Source organism: Papio anubis, chromosome 10 (genome assembly GCF_008728515.1).
Source record: "Papio anubis isolate 15944 chromosome 10, Panubis1.0, whole genome shotgun sequence".
Lineage (NCBI taxonomy): Eukaryota > Metazoa > Chordata > Mammalia > Primates > Cercopithecidae > Papio > Papio anubis.
This window is the reverse complement of record NC_044985.1, coordinates 73,823,801-73,844,834: the sequence shown is the minus strand read 5'-3', so window position 1 is coordinate 73,844,834 and position 21,034 is coordinate 73,823,801. Positions and strand designations below refer to the sequence as shown.

Sequence of the window (21,034 nt, the reverse complement as noted above, 5' to 3'; positions counted from 1 at the left end):
AAATAAGGAATTAAATTATAAGGCATCGGTAAATGGAGTACTCTACAGCTATTAAAAAATGAGGCAGATGTACATGTACTGATTTGTACAGAAGCCAAATATATGTCAGTTGATGTACATGTACTGAATTCTAAGACACTGAAATATATGCCAGTTGTAGAACGTTATGTACAACCTAATTTCAATTGTGGTAAACACAGGTATAAACATATAGTGCTTAAGTCATATCATTAAAAATATTCCAGGTTCATAAACAGAGCTACCATATATGGTAGGTGTTTTCTGAAGTGCAAGGAGACATCATTCATAGTCTTCTATGATAATCAATTGACTGGCATCCCCTGAAGGGGGATGTGCAACATGGAAATCCTATAAAGATACATAGCTCTTAAGTTTAGTATGTCACCTTTAGATTGTTATACTATTAGAGACTTTTCTTCTTCATACATTTCTACGTTGAGGGATTTTGTTGTTTGTTTTGTTTTGTATAATATGTATTACATCAGTTTTATGAATATATACACATGGAAAGAAGCATGTAAACAAACCAAAAACCTATGATGGCAAATCTGGGTAGGAGGAAAAGCAATGCATTTATTAAGCATTCATTGAAGATGTACATCATAAACATGTATTATCTCTGTGTTTAAACTATCCCGATTTAAATGGGCTGCCCTGGAGCATATGACCAATCTTTGGCAGACCCAGCACTGGACTCCAGTGCCATTGCGCTCCCTCTCCTTCTCCGTTACAGTTCCTGTAGCACTTGCCCTTTGTCAAGACCATAGATTAGCTGAGTAAAGGTTGGCCGCCTTCTGTGCCTTCTGAATAGATTTCTGATTAATCCATCTTTAGCTCTAAACACTCTTGGTTATTACCATGTCCAGATTCCCTGTAAAAACACCCTCTGTATATTCCAAGCATTTTTAAGTTCTTTAGATGCATTGGTTTCTTTTTTGACCTCTCATTGGATTTTTGCCAGTTTGATTAGATAGGGCGTGTGGACCCCCTAAATAATGCTCTCTAAGACCCCAATGAAAATTGCTATTTCACTTTCCTAAAGAGACATGAGCTCCATTAGAGGAAAAAGACACAAATGCCATTTCATACTAAGAATCAGTTTCTTTCCCTATAATATATAGCTGTATTTCCACATTGAGTGCCACCCTCACATTTTTCCCCTCTGAGTGCCACCCCTACTGTTATTTCCTTATTACTTTATTAAATTGACTCACTTTATTTTGTATAAACTTATTTAAATTTTATATCTGTGAATTTGCAGGTTGATGTGTTTCATTATATTGTTTTATTATATATATTGACTGTAAAAGTAAAACCTCCTTGAATCACATAAAACCATCTCAGGTACCATCAGCACCATATGTACCATGCTTTGGGAAACATTGTTTATGGTCATCTGGGACTGTTGGTGGAATGGCCAGAGAAGGGAGAAATAAAAAAGATATGAAACAAAAATGATGTTGATATAAGTTTACAAAAATATAACTAAATTTATAAAATAACTTCAGTGGTAGTAAACATTGCCTTCTTGGTATGGTTTGACTCAGATTTAGATTAATACATTATTCATGTTCTAATATAATACCTGAATATAATTTCCTCCTACAGATCTTGAGTGGCTAATAAACTTTATGGTGTTTTTTTACATATATTTTTATTTCGTAGTAGTATAAAAGCTACCTTTAGACAGCTTTAATATTTGCCACATCTCTCAAATACGCACAAGTACTCAGCTTGTCCAGGATATATTATCCATAAATCCATTATTCACTTCTCAATATCCCATTGACTTATTACTCTTGGTGGTCATTTGGGGATATGGGGTTAGAAGAGAAAAAACTCTGTGGGTGGAACTGGGCTACCCAAGATCCTAGAAAGCTAGAAGTCTTCCAGGAGGACAACATATGGAGGTGGAAACAATGATATTGATGATTCTGACCCTGTGTAGCCTAGGCTAATGTGTGTGTTTTTGTCTTAGTTTTTAACGAAAAAGTTTAAAAGTAAAAAATAAAAATTTTAAAAATAGAAGAAAAGTTTATAGAGTAAGGGCATAAAGAAAAATATTTTTGTACAGATGTATAATGTGTTTATGTTTTAAGCTAAGAATTATTACAAAAGAGTAGAAAAATCTTTAAAAATTAAAAAGGTTTTATAAAGTAAGAAAGTTACAGTAAGCTAAGAGACAGGGTCTCTGTCACCCAGGATAGAGTGCAGTGGTTTGATCACAGCATACTGCAGCCTTGAAATGCTGGGCTCAAGTGATCCTCCCATCTCAGACTTCTGAGTAGCTGGGGCTACAGGTGTGCATGACCATGCCTGGCTAATTTTCTTATTTTTTGTAGAGATAGGGTTTTACCATGCTGCCCAGGCTGGTCTTGTGCTCCTGCCATTTAAAAATCTTTTATACTGTAGTTTTAAAGTACCTTTTCTATATTTAGATATACACATATTTACCACTGCATTACAGTTGCCTATAGCATTCGGTAGAGTAACATGGTGTACAGGTTTGTAGACTAGAAGTTATAGGGTATACCATATAGCCTAGGTGTGCAGTAGGCTACACCCTCTAGGTTTGTGTAAGTATACTCTGTCATGTTTGCAAAGCAATGAAACTGCCTAACAATGCATTTCTCAGAACATACATCTGTTGTTAGGTGACACATGACTACACAGATATGACAGGGGACTTATCAGGGGAATTGGCTCACACTGTTATGGTGATTAAGAAGTCCCATGACAGGCCATCTGCAGTCTGGAGACCCTGAGATGCCGGTAGCATGGCTCATAGTCTGAAAGCCTCAGAACCAGGGCAGCTGATCGTATAATTCTCAGTATGAGGCAGAAGACCTAAGAACCAGGGACACTGCTGGTGTAAATCCTTGAGTCCAAAGGACTTGAGTCCAGAAATCCGTGGAGTTCTGTTGTCTAAGGTAGGAGATTAGTGTATCCCAGCTCCAGGAGATAGATCAATACATTCATCATTTCTGTTTTTGTTCTCATGAGTTCCCCAGCTGATTGGATGGTGGCTACTCACATTGAGGGTGGATCTTCTCCACCTACATGCACTCAGACTCATGCTAATTTCCTCTGGAAACACCCTCTTAGACACAACCAAAAATAATGCTTTACCAGGTTGCTAGATTTTTCTTAATCCAGGTTAGTTGGCTCCTAAAATTAGCCATCACAGCATCATTACACTGACAGGGGTGGGCTTTCTGTACAATTTACTGTGGTAAGTCTTGCAATCCTGAGCTATCAGCAAAGCTATGGATTCACACCTTCCAAACTTAGAAGCATATACATTTGAGATAATTTGACATTTTCTGAAAATACACTTAAATTAAATGTGGAAGATCTGAAGTGGAGAAAGAATTTAAAAGCTAATAATATTATCTTTTGATAATCCTTATGAAAGCACAGGACTGATTTTACAGCACACAGAATAACCAACCTTCACACCTAAATATCAAGCTTTGCCAGGGAAAAACATTTGGAAGGAGGAAACAAACAAATCACAGGTAGTTTTGCAGGTAAAATAAAATTATATAAAGGAAAGTTAACATAAGCTAAGTAAAAATCAGAGTGCTAAGGAGCAAGGATGATTTGACAATAAAAATCAAGAAATGGGGGGGCACCCAAGATGGCCGAATAGGAACAGCTCCAGCCTCCAGCTCCCAGCATGAGCGACACAGAAGACAGGTGATTTCTGCATTTTCAACTGAGGTACCGGGTTCATCTCACTGGGGTGTGTCAGACAGTCGGTGCTGGTCAGCAGGTGCAGCCCAACCAGGGAGAGCTGAAGCAGGGCAAGGCATCACCTCACGTGGGAAGTGCAAGGGGGACGGGAATTCCTTTTCCTAGCCAAGGGAAACTGAGACACACAACACCTGGAAAATTGGGTAACTCCCACCCTAATACTGCACTTTACCAAGGGTCTTAGCAAACGGCACACCAGGAAATTATATCCCACACCTGGCCCGGAGGGTCCCACCCACATGGAGCCTCCCTTATTGCTAGCACAGCAGTCTAAGATCTAACTGCAAGGCAGCAGTGAGGCTGGGGGAGGGGCGCCCACCATTGCTGAGGCTTAAGTAGGTAAACAAAGCCACCAGGAGCTTGAATTGGCTGGAGCCCACCTCAGCTCAAGGAGGCCTGCGTGCCTCTGTAGACTCCTCCTCTGGGGACAGGGCATAGCTAAACAAAAAGCATCAGAATCCTCTGCGGATGTAAAAGCCCCTGTCTGACAGCTTTGAAGAGAGCAGTGGTTCTCCCAGCACAGAAGTTGAGATCTGAGAACGGACAGACTGCCTGCTCAAGCAGGTCCCTGACCCCTGAGTAGCCTAACTGAGAGACATCCCCCACTAGGCACAGTCTGACACCTCACATCGCTGGGTACACCTCTGAGACAAAGCTTCCAGAGCAAGAATCAGACAGCAACACTTGCCATTCAGCAATATTCTATCTTCTGCAGCCTCCGATGCTGATACCCAGGCAAATAGGGTCTGGAGTGGACCTCAAGCAAACTCCAACAGACCTGTAGCTGAGGGTCCTGACTGTTAGAAGAAAAACTAACAAACAGAAAGGACACCCACACCAAAACCCCATCTGTACATCACCATCATCAAAGACCAAAGGCAGATAAAACCACAAAGATGGGGAAAAAGCAGTGCAGAAAAGCTGTAAATTCAAAAATCAGAGTGCATCTCCCCCTTCAAAGGAATGCAGCTCATCACCAGCAATGGAACAAAGCTGGATGGAGAATGACTTTGATGAGTTGAGAGAAGGCGGCTTCAGTCAATCAAACTTCTCAGAGCTAAAGGAGGAACTACGTACCCAGCGCAAAGAAACTAAAAACCTTGAAAAAAGAATGGAAGAATGGATAACTAGAATAATCAATGCAGAGAAGATCATAAAAGAACTGACAGAGATGAAAACCATAACATGAGAACTACATGACAAATGCACAAGCTTCAGTAACTGACTCGATCAACTGGAAGAAAGAGTATCAGTGATTGAAGATCAAATGAATGAAATGAAGCGAGAAGAGAAGTGTAGAGAAAAAAGAGTAAAAAGAAATGAACAAAGCCTCCAGGAAATATGGGATTATGTGAAAAGACCAAATCTACCTCTGATTGATGTGCCTGAAAGTGATGGGGAAAACGGAACCAAGTTGGAAAACATTCTGCAGGATATCATCCAGGAGAACTTCCCCAACCTAGTAAGGCATGCCAACATTCAAATTCAGGAAATACAGAGAACACCACAAAGATACTCCTTGAGAAGAGCAACTCCAAGACACATAATTGTCAGATTCACCAAAGTTGAAATGAAGGAAAAAATGTTAAGGGCAGTCAGAGAGAAAGGTTGGGTTACCCACAAAGGGAAGCCCAGCAGACTAACAGCAGATCTCTCGGCAGAAACTCTACAAGCCAGAAGAGAGTGGGGGCCAATATTCAACATTCTTAAAGAAAAGAATTTTCAACCCAGAATTTCATATCCAGCCAAACTAAGTTTCATAAGTGAAGGAGAAATAAAATCCTTTACAGACAAGCAAATGCTTAGAGATTTTGTCACCACCAAGCCTGCCCTACAAGAGATCCTGAAGGAAGCACTAAACATGGAAAGGAACAACAGGTACCAGCCATTGCAAAAACATGCCAAAATGTAAAGTTCATCGATGATAGGAAGAAACTACATCAACTAACGAGCAAAATAACCAGCTAATAGCATAATGACAGGATCAAGTTCACACACAACAATATTAACCTTAAATGTAAATGGACTAAATGGTCCAATTAAAAGATACAGACTGGCAAATTGGATAAACAGTCAAGACCCATCAGTTTGCTGTATTCGGGAGACCCATCTCACATGTAGAGACACACACAGGCTCAAAATAAAGGGATGGAGGAAGATCTACCAAGAAAATGGAAAACAAAAAAGGCAGGGGTTGCAATCCTAGTCTCTGATAAAATAGACTTTAAACCATCAAAGATCAAAGAGACAAAGAAGGCCATTACATAATGGTAAAGGGATCAATTCATCAGAAACAGCTAACTATCCTAAATATATATGCATCCAATACAGGAGCACCCAGATTCATAAACCAAGTCCTTAGAGACTTACAAAGAGACTTAGACTCCCATACAATAATAATGGGAGACTTTAACACCCCACTGTCAACATTAGACAGATCAATGAGACAGAAAGTTAACAAGGATATCCAGGAATTGAACTCCACTCTGCACCAAGTGGACCTAATAGACATCTACAAAACTCTCCACCCCAAAACAACAGAATATACCTTCTTCTCAGCACCACATCGCACTTATTCCAAAACTGACCACATAGTTGGATGTAAAGCATTCGTCAGCAAATGTAAAAGAACAGAAATTATAACAAACTGTCTCTCAGACCACAGTGAAATCAAACTAGAACTCAGGACTAAGAAACTCAATCAAAACTGCTCAACTACATGGAAACTGAACAACCTGCTCCTGAATGACTACTGGGTACATAATGAAATGAAGGCAGAAATTAAGATGTTCTTTGAAACCAATGAGAACAAAGATACAACATACCACAATCTCTGGGACACATTTAAAGCAGTGTGTAGAGGGAAATTTATAGCACTAAATGCCCACAAAAGAAAGGAGGAAAGATCTAAAATTGACACCCTAACATCACAATTAAAAGAACTAGAGAAGCAAGAGCAAACATATTCAAAAGCTAGCAGAAGGCAAGAAATAACTAAGATCAGAGCAGAACTGAAGGAGATAGAGTCACAAAAAACCCTCCAAAAATCTATGAATCCAGGAGTTGGTTTTTTGAAAAGATCAACAAAATTGATAGACCGCTAGCAAGACTAATAAACAAGAAAAGAGAGAAGAATCAAATAGATGCAATAAAAAATGATAAAGGGGATATCACCACCAATCCCACAGAAATACAAACTGCCATCAGGGAATACTATAAACACCTCTATGCAAATAAACTAGAAAACCTAGAAGAAATGGATAATTTCCTGGACACTTACACTCTCCCAAGACTAAACCAGGAAGAAGTTGAATCCCTGAATAGACCAATAGCAGGCTCTGAAATTGAGGCAATAATTAATAGCCTACCAATCAAAAAAGTCCAGGACCAGATGGATTCACAGCTGAATTCTACCAGAGGTACAAGGAGGAGCTGGTACCATTCCTTCTGAAACTATTCCAATCAATAGGAAAACAGGGAATCCTCCCTTACTTATTTTATGAGGCCAGCATCATCCTGATACCAAAGCCTGGCAGAGACACAACAAAAAAAAAGAGAATTTTAGACCAATATCCCTGAGGAACATCAATGCAAAAATCCTCAATAAAATACTGGCAAACCGAATCCAGCAGCACATCAAAAAGCTTGTCCACCATGATCAAGTGGGCTTCATCCCTGGGATGCAAGGCTGGTTCAACATATGCAAATCAATAAATGTAATCCAGCATATAAACAGAACCAAAGACAAAAACCACATTATTATCTCAATAGATGCAGAAAAGGTCTTTGACAAAATTCAACAGCCCTTCATGCTAAAAACTCTCAATAAATTCGGTATTGATGGAACATATCTCAAAATAATAAGAGCTATTTATGACAAACCCACCAATATCATACTGAATGGGCAGAAACTGGAAGCATTCCCTTTGAAAACTGGCACAAGACAGGGATGCCCTCTCTCACCACTCCTATTCAACATAGTGTTGGAAGTTCCGGCTAGGGCAATCAGGCAAGAGAAAGAAATCAAGTGTATTCAGTTAGGAAGAGAAGAAGTCAAATTGTCTCTGTTTGCAGATGACATGATTGTATATTTAGAAAACCCTATCGTCTCAGCCCAAAATCTCCTTAAGCTGATAAGCAACTTCAGCAATGTCTCAGGATACAAAATCAATGTGCAAAAATCACAAGCATTCTTATACACCAGTAACAGACAAACAGAGCCAAATCATGAATGAACTCCCATTCACAATAGCTTCAAAGAGAATAAAATACCTAGGAATCCAACTGACAAGGGATGTAAAGGACCTCTTCAAGGAGAACTACAAACCACTGCTCAGAGAAATAAAAGAGGACACAAACAAATGGAAGAACATTCCATGCTCATGGATAGGAAGAATCAGTATTGTGAAAATGGCCATACTGCCCAAGGTAATTTATAGATTCAATGCCATCCTCATTAAGCTACCAATGAGTTTCTTCACAGAATTGGAAAAAACTGCTTTAAAGTTCATATGGAACCAAAAAAGACCCCGCATTGCCAAGACAATCCTAAGCCAAAAGAACAAAGCTGAGGCATCATGCTACCTGACTTCAGACTATACTACAAGGCTACAGTAACCAAAATAGCATAGTACTGGTACCAAAACAGAGATATAGACCAATGGAACAGAACAGAGCCCTCAGAAATAATACCACATCTACAGCCATCTGATCTTTGACAAACCTGAGAGAAACAAGAAATGGGGAAAGGATTCCCTATTTAATAAATGGTGCTGGGAAAATTGGCTAGCCATAAATAGAAAGCTGAAACTGAATCCTTTCCTTACTCCTCATACGAAAATTAATTCAAGATGGATTAGAGACTTAAATGTTAGAACTAAAACCATAAAAATCTTAGAAGAAAACCTAGGTAATACCATTCAGGACACAGGCATGGGCAAGGACTTCATGTCTAAAACACCAAAAGCAATGGCAACAAAAGCCAAAATTGACAAATGGGATCTAATTAAACTAAATAGCTTCTGCACAGCAAAAGAAACTAACATCAGAGTGAACAGGCAACCTACAGAATGGGAGAAAATTTTTACAATCTACTCATCTGACAAAGGGCTAATATCTAGAACCAACAAAGAACTCAAACAAATTTACAAGAAAAAAACAAGCAACCCCATCAAAAAGTGGGCAAAGGATATGAACAGACACTTCTCAAAAGAAGACATTCATACAGCCAACAGACACATGAAAAAAATGCTCATCATCACTGGCCATCAGGGAAATGCAAATCAAAACCACAATGAGATACCATCTCACACCAGTTGGAATGGCAATCATTAAAAAGGCAGGAAACAACAGGTGCTGGAGAGGATGTGGAGAAATAGGAACACTTTTACACTGTTGGTGGGACTGTAAACTAGTTCAACCATTGTGGAAAACAGTGTGGCGATTCCTCAAGGATCTAGAACTAGAGATACCATTTGACCCAGCCATCCCATTGCTGGGTATATACCCAAAGGATTATAAATCATGCTGCTATAAAGACACATGCACATGTATGTTTATTGCAGCACTATTCACAATAGCAAAGACTTGGAATCAACCCAAATGTCCATCAGTGACAGACTGGATTAAGAAAATGTATGCAGGCAGCGGGCATGATGGCTCAAGCCATAATCCCAGCTACTTGGGAGGCCGAGACAGGTGGATCACGAGGTCAGAAGATCCAGAGACCATCCCTGGCTAACACATTTAAAACCTTACGTCTCTACTAAAAAATACAAAAACTAGCGAGGCCCGAGGTGGCCCGGGCGCCTGATCCCAGCTACTCGGGAGAGCTGAGGCAGGAAGGGAATGGCGTAAACCGGGGCCAGGCTGCCCCAGTAGGCTGAGAGATCCAGCCCTGCCTCCAGCCTGGGCAGAGCAGACTCTGTCTCAAAAAAAAAAAAAAAAAAAAAAAAAAGAAAATGTAAGCACATATACACCATGGAATACTAGGCAATAAAAAGGATGAGTTCATATCCTTTATGAGACATGGATGCTGGCATAAACTATCATTCTCAGCAAACTATCGCAAAAGCCTGAAAACTAAACACCCATGAAATTTTCTCACTCATGGGTGGGAATTTAACAATGAGATCAACTTGGACACAGGAGGGAACATCCACACACTGGGGCCTGTTGTGGGGTGGGGGGAGGGGGGAGGGATAGCATTAGGAGATATACCTAATGTAAATGACGAATATCTAATGTTAATGGGTGCAGCACACCAACATGGCACATATGTAACAAACCTGCACGTTGTGCACATGTACCCTAGAACTTACAGTATAATAATAATTTTAAAAAATGAAGAAACACTGAACAAATTCTTAAATATATGCTTAAAAAGGATTGATGAGAAAATGAGAAAAATTAAGATAAGATACATGTAGATTTTAAAACTCAGAATAAGTTATATAACAATTAAAATATTCAAGTTCTTATACTATGTTTCTTGAATATTCTATATTTAGTGTGTGTGGAGGTCTGTAATCCCAGTGCTTTGGGAGGCTCAGGCAGGAGGATCACTTGAGGCCAGGAGTTTAAGACCAGCTTGGGCAACATAGCGAGACCTTGTCTCTATAAAAATTTTTTTTTAATTAGCTGGGCATGGTGGCATATGCCTATAGTCCCACCTACTCAGGAGGCCAAAGTAGGAGGATAGCATGAGCCTAAGCGTTCAGGGTTACAGTGAGCTATGATCATGCCACTGCACTCCAAGCTGGGTGACAGAGCAAGTCCCTGTCTCTAACAAAAGAAAAATAAAAGAGAGAGAGAGAGAGAGAGAGAGAGAGAGAGAGAGAGAGAGGTGATCATCATTAAAAGAACAAAGTCTGAGCATTACCATGTCAATAATATTTTCCATATTAATACAATGCAATGTGAAAATAATAAATATAGTTAGTAATAAGCGTTTGCAAGGAACAAAGGCTACATTAAACAGTAAAAACCCAAGGACTATTAGGGAGTCAAAGAATGAGAATGACATTTAGAATCATCTTGGAATCCTCTCACATGAAAAACTTACTGGAATTAAAGAAGAGTATGATCTGAATTACCTTAATTACAAAAATAAAAGGAAACAGAAGTCTGTTGTAAAGTGAAACTGATTAAACAAATAAACTAAGTGCAACCAGTGTGAGAAGATAAACTATGGTGCTTTTGTCAAGGTCTTCATCTTTAAAGAGACAAAGAAACTGATGTAAGTGAGCAGAAGCTTCTGATAAAGTAGAAAATACACAAAATTAACAGCCTCAGGGATATGGTAACAGCCATCCTTTCCCCATTTTTAGCCCTGCTCCACCATGATTTCAGATTAGTCTTCACAAGGGCACAATGGACTTCTGCCTGTTCATTCTCATCTTGAATTCAAATGCCCCTTTTATCAATGGCCTAGAATGAATGCAGTCACTTTTTTTTCAGTTACAAACTCACCACTAGGTTGCAGTCTTAGCTCAACTGCTTCTTTTAAAATATCTATCCACAAGTACTTTGTCATTTGATTGGTTAAATAATTGTTACTTCTCCCTTAAGACAAAAGCTGATACAAGCCATACTCAGTTTATCAATCAGTTCAGTAGCCTACCTAGATCCCGTTAACAGATACATTGTTTTTCAAGAGCATTAAAACTCACAAATTTCCCCTCAAAGAACTTCTCACTCATCAGCAAAACACATGATCATGTAGTTAAAAAAAAAAAAAAAAAAATCTCGTGGGTATTTTAAGCTTCTAATTTCAATACAGGGCCAACTTCTAAGTAGTAAGTATATACTTACTGCTCTCTTTGTTTCCATTGCTTTCTTTGGGTCCTAAAATTTCCACGTAAGAATCAGTCTTGCTGACCTGATTCCTTTGAAAAGTCTACCTGTCTATAATCATTATGGTACTTCCATTAGTAGTTCCCCAAATGAGCTTCATGTAATATTAATTCCTTAATCCCCAAAAGCATATTTTAAAGGAACTTGGCACTTTTTATTTTTAAAGGGAAAACCCAGAGATAGATGAAAATAAAGTAAGGAAATGAAACAATATCATATTTATTAAAATTCCATTTTAATACTTTTCCAATGGAAGTGCCCATAAATGTGGTGTTTCCATTCCATGAATAACTCATAAGTTTTGTGAATATTTTGGAGGGGGTAGATAGCTATCAAAAATTGTTCTGAAGAAAATAACAGACCACGCCTGGTGGCTCACACTTGTAATCCCAGCCCTTTGGGAGGCCAAGGCAGGAGGATCACTGGAGCCCAGGTGTTCATGACCAGCCTGGGCAACATAGAGAGACCCTGTCCTTACAAAAAATTTAAAAATTAGCCAGGTGTGGTGGCACATGCCTATAGTCCCAGCTACTTGGGAGGCTGGGGTGGGAGGATCACTTGAGCCTAAGAAGGCAAGGCTGCAGTGAGCCGTGATACACCACTGCACTCCAGCCTGGGTGACACTGCAAAACCCTATCTGGAAAAAAAAAAAAAGAAGGAAAAAACTTAGATTTTTAGTTTGGAATACATTAAAAAAAAAATCCGACATTAATAATCTAACAAATTTTAATTATCAAATAGGTCATACATAATCACACGAACTCCCCCAAATTCCTAAAAGAATAAGCAACTGGTAATAGTCACATAAAACAGAGAACACTCATTAAGAACCTAATGCATATCAGATCTCATAGTTGGTGTTGACATGCACTACTTCTTTCAATCTGCCCAACAATCCTGTAAAGTAAATTCCTTTAACATCCGAGCAATCTCTGCCTTGCATGGAAGTGTGGGACTTTAAAAATGACTGTGCAACCTGAAACTGTGCCAAGAGAGCCTAATAATCAAAGTCAAAAATTAGAGTTGCTCTACAATTTCAAAAAATTCTGTCAAAACTTAAAAAAATTTCCTACTGCTGGTTATAAATATATAGAGAAATTTAAAAATTTATAAAACAAGTTAGCATACTGCAATTTAAAGCATAAAAACCATACAGAATTAAAGTGATTTATGTCTTCAAAAATAATCAAGAGTAGTTTGGTTCCAGTCTTGTTCTTCCTATCATATAACACAATACAGCGCAGGTATATCTATGCCTTGGCAAATTTTTATACTCCTTTCTAAGTTTGTATCAGCTTTAATTGTATCCTTTATGCTTTCAATGTCATCAAATATCTCTAACACTGCCTTTCGTGTGACGTTTTCTTGCCAGCATCACTTCCTCTGAGACAGGGCCCTCCAACCTTTTTGGCACCAGGGATTTGTTTCATGGAAGACAATTTTTCCATGAAAAATTAGGGGGTGGGAGTGGTTAGTTTCGGAATGAAACTGTTACACCTCAGATGATCAGGAGATTCTCATAAGGTGTGTGAAACCTAGATCCCTCTAGGGGTCTTTAAATTGTAAAGCAGTTTACAATAGGGTTTGCCCTCGTATGGGAATCTAATGCTGCAGCTGATCTGACAGGAAGTAGAGCTCACACTATAAACAAACTTGCCCCCTGCTCACCTCCTCTTGTGTGGCCTGATTCCTAACATGCCATGGACTGGTACCCGCCCGTGGCCCTGGGGCTGGGGACCCCTGCTCTGAGACAGCAGCATCTTTTCCATTACAACTACTTCACTCATTTGTGTTGATAAGTTTGCCTTTACAAAGTTCCTCTAGTTGTATATCTAGGGTCTTTCATATGGCAATAATATTAACATTCCCTCAGTCTACTATTTCTCCTATAACTCCATTTATGTTCGATTTGAATTTCATTTCCAGCATTATCACTTTTCGTTTATTTGCTGCACTTCATCTTTTTGGCCAATTTTTTCTTTCGAATATCTGTTTTCTTTCAAAATGTCACATGGGTTTGTCACTGGGAGCCAAGGAGTTAACACTAACTGTGGTAGGAGTTAATAAGAAATTATTCTAGGCAGAGAGAGAGGAAAAAGGGGTCCTTGGAAGGTTTTTTCGCAGCTTCTATCTAGCATGAAAGCCCTGGCTCTTAGACTCAGGCTGGCAACCTTTAATATGCAAATGCAAGCCGTTAGAAACTGGGTCCAGCCAACATGGCGATTCCCACCGTTGTCCTCTTGCCCTTGCCCCCACATGTGCCTGGCAGCATGGCCGCCCCCACATATCCCTAAGTGTGTGGAATATCATGGTGCTCTGCATTTGTGTATTAAAAGACTAAGGGGGGAGGGCCAGTTTTTTCCCAGGGGGGCGGCTACGTGAATGACACGTCTAGTCAAACCAATACCCTGAGCCCTATGCAAATCAGACACCGCCTCCTCCAGTCATCACATATAACTGGCTGATATTACCTAAGCGTGGGGTTCCCTCTTTAGGCTTTGGAGCCTGCCTCCCTCTATCTCTGTACAGGAGAGCCTCTTCCTTCTGCCTTCTCACCTATTAAACTTTCTGTTCCTTAAAACCACTCCACGTGTGTCCATGTCATTTTATCTAAATCGGCGTGAAGACCAAGAACCCTGGTGTTCCTCCACTCACTGGAGCTATATCACAACTACATGTTTTACTGTTTGAGTGTGAACTGAGTGACAGATGCACAGTGACTAATGGCCATCAGGCTTTAAAAAAAAAGATGTGACTTGTCACTAATCAAGATATGCATTATTATTTACATAGTGATTTGAGGACTTAAGGAGCTGATAGCAGTTTGTATTTTATGCAATTACTCACAGTTAATGTAGCATGGTAACCAAAGTTTGAATCATGCTGTTGGGCACTGGCATTATTTAACTAAACCATGGTAACTGAACTGTACACATAAAAGAAATGTGAGAAGTGAGGACCACCTTATTGACTTTATGTAGTAAGGAAGATTAAAGAAATCAAGTCATTTTCCCAGTATTATACTGCTAGGATTCAAGCCTAATTCTTTCTAGCTGTAATACTCAGGTTTATTAATAGTTTTAATTGCTTTGATGATAGTTGCCTTTTATTCCTAGAAGTACTTGAGTTCTGTTTAAAGATGTGCCTTTTACCTTTCAATTTAACAAAGGGATAATATCTCATATTTTGAGGAATATTGAACTATTCACTAGCCTGTTTTCCAATCTGTGTTTCCAGGAAGTTACTAATAGTTGTGGCAAAGGCCTTAGGGCAGTGTGCCTGGGGGTTCAAGGGGCATGAAGGAGGCCAGTGTGGCTGGAGGAGGGAACATGGGAAGAACTAGGGATGCAGGATCAGAGGTACCAGGGGCCTAGGGATGCAGGATCTTATAGGCCTTGGCTTTTATTCCGAAAGAGATGGGAAACTACTAGAATATTTTTAACCGTCTGGGCATGGTGGCTCATGCCTGTGATCCCAGCACTTTGGGAGGTCAACTCAGGTAGATCACTTGAGGCCAGGAGTTTGAGACCAGCCTGGCCAACATGGTGAAACCCTGTCTCCACTAAAAGTAAAAAAAAGTAGCAAGGCGTTGTGGCGCATGCCTGTAATCCCAGCAACTCGGGAGGCTGAGGCAGGAGAATCGCTTGAACCCAGGAGACAGAGGTTGCAATGAGCTGAGATCATGCCACTGCACTCCAGCCTGAGTGACAGAGTGAGACTCTGTCTTGAAATAATAATAATAATCATAAATAAAAACAAATGATTATGGTGTAGAAGAAAATGAAAGAACATCCTTCCCTTTCTCAAGTCTGGTAGTTAAGGGAAGGAGATGCAACGCAGAGAGGCAGAGAGTGACAGAAACAGATATGTGAACCACTTTCTGCTCTCTTGGCTTTGGCCTGGAGATGGAGAGGAGTGTTCAAGAAGTGAGGGGAACACCATGGGCAGAGGAGCAGCTCTTGTCCCCTAGAAGGAATTCTCTCAGGCTTCCCCCAGGAGCAGTTGTATCCAGGAAGCATTGATATGGCATGGTCAGGCAGAGGGAAGCCAAGAGGTCGAGCTTTCCTGAGCTACCTTGAATCCTGGGTGTTACTTAGTCTGGCTGAGAATCTTTCCAATGGTGGTTGTGGCAGAGAAGGTACCACGAAGCATCATAGCCAGAAGGTGGCTAGAAGGTGGACTTCTTAGGCAGGCCTTTATGGGAGTCACAGGTTTCAGAGGGGAGCCTTACCATCTGGAAGTATGCAGAAAACTTTTATTTTCAGTTAGCATCAGCATCAGCATGACCTAGGAGCTGCTTCGAAGTTTAAATTTGCAGGCCTCACCCCCAAACCTACTTCATCAGAATCTGCGGGGGTGAGGCCCAGGAATTTGTGTTTTAGTTATTTCTCCAGGTGATTCTTATTCATGTTCAAGTTTGAGAAGCACTAGTCTATAGCACCAACAGGAGCTAAAAGGTTGTTAGTCAGGGGGTATCATAGGAAGCTTTGCCTAATCCAGAAGTATCAGTAGCCTGCGTTAGCAAACAAACAAAAACGGGACCTTCCCAGACTACAAAGGAGACAGCGAATGTAGTATGTTCATTGTGGATCCAAAGAGTCCGTCTTCCCATATGCCTTCAGATTCTACAAGCCACACACTTCTCTCCTCATATATCTGGCTTTCTTGGGGGAGGAAGAGGCTAGATAAGAGACAGAGGCTAGATAAGAGACAGTATTTTATGCAAGAGAAGTTTAGTGCTATCTAAAAGAATTATTTAAAATATTGGATAGAATTTTAGATTGGATTGGGCATTGTTGTTTTTGTTTTGTTCTTCTAAGCAGTGGGTGATGGGCATTGGGAAGACCAGATCCACTACAAAGTAAAGAAGCTACAAATTATCTGCACACTTAAATTACTGTGTTACAATTACAATATGTTAACGTGGATTGTGAAACTCTAAGAATGAAAGACTGTGTGTGTAGCATTTCCACATGAATTTAAACACAGAACCCTACTTTTTTTTTCCTTCAAGAATAATGAAAGCTAACCCTATTGTATACTTACTATTTGCCAGGGTCTATATTAATTAAAAATATTTCACAATAACATTATAGGATAACACTAAGTTAGAATCTATTTTCATTCCCATTGTAGCCTAGGAAATTTGCAGTGAGGCTCATGAAGATTTCAGTCTCAGGGGTTCTTACTTGCACAGGCCCTTTTATAATTTTATAGTTTTCTCTTTAAGAAAGTCACTATATTTCAGCTCCACAACACCTTGCCACCTGACTGCTGCTTACATGATACGGAAGGTCCACAACACAGCCTAGCTGGTAAAGAAAAATAACAAGGGGAAAAGATCTGTATTAGCTGCTTACATTTTAGAGATCAGAAAACTGAGATCTAGAGAGATTAAGTAACTCATTCAAAGTCATACCATTAGTGAGTCTCATGAGCTGGGATGTGAACCCTGGTCGGCCATCTGACACCATACCTTCATACCATTAATCACTAGGCTATACTGCCTCTCTTCAGCTGGATCTATTATTTCCATAGTAAGCTAGTTTTTAAATTCATGTAGTAGAGTAGTGTGATGGGTCTTGGGGAAAAAGTATGAATCTGCCTAAATACATTCCTAGAAAGTTAAATAGCCATACAAGTGTTTAAGAATAAATCAAAACCAGGTCTGGGTCAGACGGGAAACTAAGACTAGGCTGCCAGCTCCTGCCTCACACCCAACTCTGGGCACACCAGAAGAGAGAAATGGAAATTTATAAAACCCAGAGCCATTCTCAGTAGTGAAAACAAACCCTGTGAGTGGTCCTTAGGAATTAAAAGGTAGTCCCAATGTAGAGAGAAAATGATGGTGAGGATGGAGGGGAGGGCTAGCAGGCTACAACTGGTATATGGATTGAGGTAGAAAATGTGATATAGTTTAACTGTGTCTCCCAAAAGGCATGTGTTGGAAGCTTAATCCCCAATGCTACAGTGTTGGGAGATGGGGACTAGTGAGAAGCATTTAGGTTTATGAGAGCTCTACCCTCATGAATGGATAAATGATGATTATAAAAGGGATTGAGGCTGCGAGTTCAATCTCTTACTCTCTCATATGCACTCTCTTGCCCCTTTGTTTTCTGGTAGGGAATAACAGCAAGAAGGCCCTCACCAGATGCAGTTCCTTGATCTTGAACTTCCCGGCCTCCAGAACTATGAGCCAATAAATTTCTGTTCATTATAAATTACTTGGTCTCAGGTATTTTTTAATATAAGCACAAAATGGACCAAGAGTGCTAATGGCATACTGTTATTTTTCCCTTTTTTTTTTCCTGTGGTATCACAATACTGGAGGTACAATCAGAGTCAGTCAAGCTGTGGCCAGAGTGAGAACATACCTCTTCTATTTAATGTTGAAAGTTCGACAGGGGATTGCAGGTTTGCATAGAAATTAGAGCTGTGCAAAACAGAACATTTGGAAGGCATCAACATGTACACATACACATGTATATAGTGCATGAGTATGAACTTCCTAGAACATTGCCCATTACTTTCATCTCATGAAGATGGAAAGCAAGAGTATCAACTGGGGGCGGCCATGTGAAAATAGGATAGAGCCTGGATCTAGCTGGAGTGAGGAGTCAGAAGAGGTAGTGTCCCGTAGGCCCCTGACTATTTCTCCCATTCCTCACCTCATTCTCTGACCAGGAAAGGACATCACAAAGAAAGGCATTGTTCTGAGACATAAACAGTGTCTCTAGTGGAGGGACTGAGAATATTCCAAGGGAGAAGTAGACCCTTGAAAGGAAAAATAGGAAATAATGGAATCCAGATTAAAATATATGCTCTTGCCTTGTCTCTCCTTCCCTCTCCTTTCTACTTCTCCTTCTCTCTCTCTCTCCCCCTCTCCCTCTCCCCCTTCTCCCCCATACACACACTCACACACACACACACATACACACACACTCTCTCTCTCCCCCCACCCCCTATAAACCAAAGCCTAGGCTTTTGTTCCAGGTAAATGTCATTAACCAAGGGAATAGATTATGCCAAGGAATAAAGATGATCCTAAGGTGAAAAACAATTAGATCTCTAAGGAACATGAGCATTTTGAAATAAAGATAACAAATTACAACAAAATTTAACAATATCAAAGACTAAAAGAAAATTCTAAAAGCTTCCAGGCACAAAAAGAAGATAATAATTTCAAAAAGATCACATTAAAAAAACAAAAATTAGGCATCAGACTTTTGAATAGCAACACTGGTTAGAAGAAGACAATTATATTTTCAAAGTTTGGAAGGAAAATACATTTACTCTTAAAAACTTTCTTTTTGGCTGGGCATAGTGGCTCATGCCTGAAATCCCAACACTTTGGGAGGCCAAGGTGGGTGGATCACCAGGTCAGGAGATCAAGACCATCGTGGCTAGCGTGGTGAAACCCCGTCTCTACTAAAACTACAAAAAAATTAGCCAGGCGTGGTAGTGGGCGCCTTTAGTCCCAGTTACTTGGGAGGCTGAGGCAGGAGAATGGCATGAACCCAGGAAGTGGAGCTTGTAGTGAACCGAGATCGCACCACTGGACTCCAGCCTGGGCAACAGAGCGAGACTCCACCTCGAAAAACAAAAAACAAAAAACAAAAAAAATCCAAACTTTCTTTTCTAGCTAAACTATAATTTAAGTGTGAGGAGAAATAAATTTCAGAAAATGTATTATACATCCCTTTTGAAATAACTATTATAGGCCATACTCCAGGAAAAAAAGAGAGATGAATCCAGGAGTAGGCAGTGAGATATGATAAGTATGAATGAGTAAAGAATTATAGAGTTTCTTATTGTCTAAATGAGAAATTACTACAAATAAACCCACTCAATCTTTATGAATCCAGAATTAAAATGCTAAATGACACAAACAGGAACTTGGGGCATATGGATATAGATCAAAGTATAAGAACCAATGAAGCTCATTGATTTGTTTGGGGAAAAGACTGAGATATCAAAAAGCTTCAGCTATTTTCCCTACTCTTAGGTGGTGCAATAACCTAAGAGTAACCAGCAGAAGAATAAAAGTAAAATAAGAGTAACTTTCAGAACAACGTAAGCAAATTGATTATCCAATAGATGGTAGGAGAGGAAGAAAAGAAACAAAACCCAGGAAGAAAGCAGTGTCTTATCCTAGTTTCCTTTAAAAAGAAAGCCTGAATCAAGGTCTTGTATGCAGGCAGATTCCTTTGTAAAAGTATCTCAAGGAACAGGGGCAGGGGACTGGGAAGAATGAAACAGGAAAGGAAAGTCAATTTATGGGTGCATCAAGTTGATTACCATAGTGGGCAAACTAGGACTCCATCCTCTATGGAGGGACTTCTGAGGAGTCATGCAGAATGCACTCCAGAATTGTCTACTCCTGGGATAGAAAAGAGGAATGTTTATCTTCTAGCTCCTATACTTCACTGATTAATGGTTATCCACGGGTGTTAATTCCTCTGCACTTCTTGGTTTGTCCATATGTCATAAGGGTGAGAGGTTCTTGCAGGTATGCCAGGCAGTGGTGATAAAGAAGGCCTGAAGTAGAACTCTAGAGATCCATTGTGCAGTTGAGATGATATGCTGTCTGGAGTAAAATGATGACCCAAAAGATGACAGCAATAATTATAACGCTGTTAATGGGCCCAACTGATCATACTGTTAAAGAAATGCAGTACTACGTTAAACTTGGAAGAATGCATACAAATATATTAACACACACACACACATAAGTTGAGTGTCTTTTGTGAAACTCTTGCCCATTCTATTAGATTGACCCTCTCTCAGTTACTGATTAAAGAGATAACAAATTAAGGAGAACATCATGAGGAAAATTTCAAAAGACTTCAAACTAAACAAAAACGCTGAACAAAAGAAAAAGGAAGGAAGGTGTGAATAAATAATATAATGCACAAAAAAGTGAAAATAGCTGAAAGACTTATAGGATTTCTTAAATTTTGAGAGAATACCCTGAATTTTAAGTTAGTAAATTTGAAAAAAAAAATTGATGAAACAGAAATAAGTTTTAGAAAAAAATAAAATTTCAAAATTTCCCAAGGTGAAAGGAAACTTGAATAGACTAATGGAACTAAGAAAATCTGGCCAGTTATTTAATAATAAAAAAGACCTTCCAAAATTGGCCACGTCTAGACTGTTTTACAGTTTTCCCAATTAGTGGGAAAGCTACTTAATTCATTTTGTAGTACTAGCATAGTCTTCACACTAAACCTGATACAGATAAGAGAAGAAAAGAAATTATGGGCAATTTCACATATAAGCATAGATGCAAAAGTCCTAAAATATTAACTGAATCCAAAATGCTGTAAATAATAATAACAATAACACCACATCATGATCAAGTATGGTTAAAATCAGAAAGGCCAGATCTAAAGGAGGAAAGTCA

General features: G+C 39.5%; 1 protein-coding gene across 2 annotated transcripts in view; it reads right to left on the bottom strand.

The window, feature by feature from the left end:
- C10H2orf88 (chromosome 10 C2orf88 homolog) overlaps positions 1-21,034 on the bottom strand; it is a 195,396-nt gene that overhangs the window by 75,739 nt on the left and 98,623 nt on the right. The window lies entirely within an intron of this gene.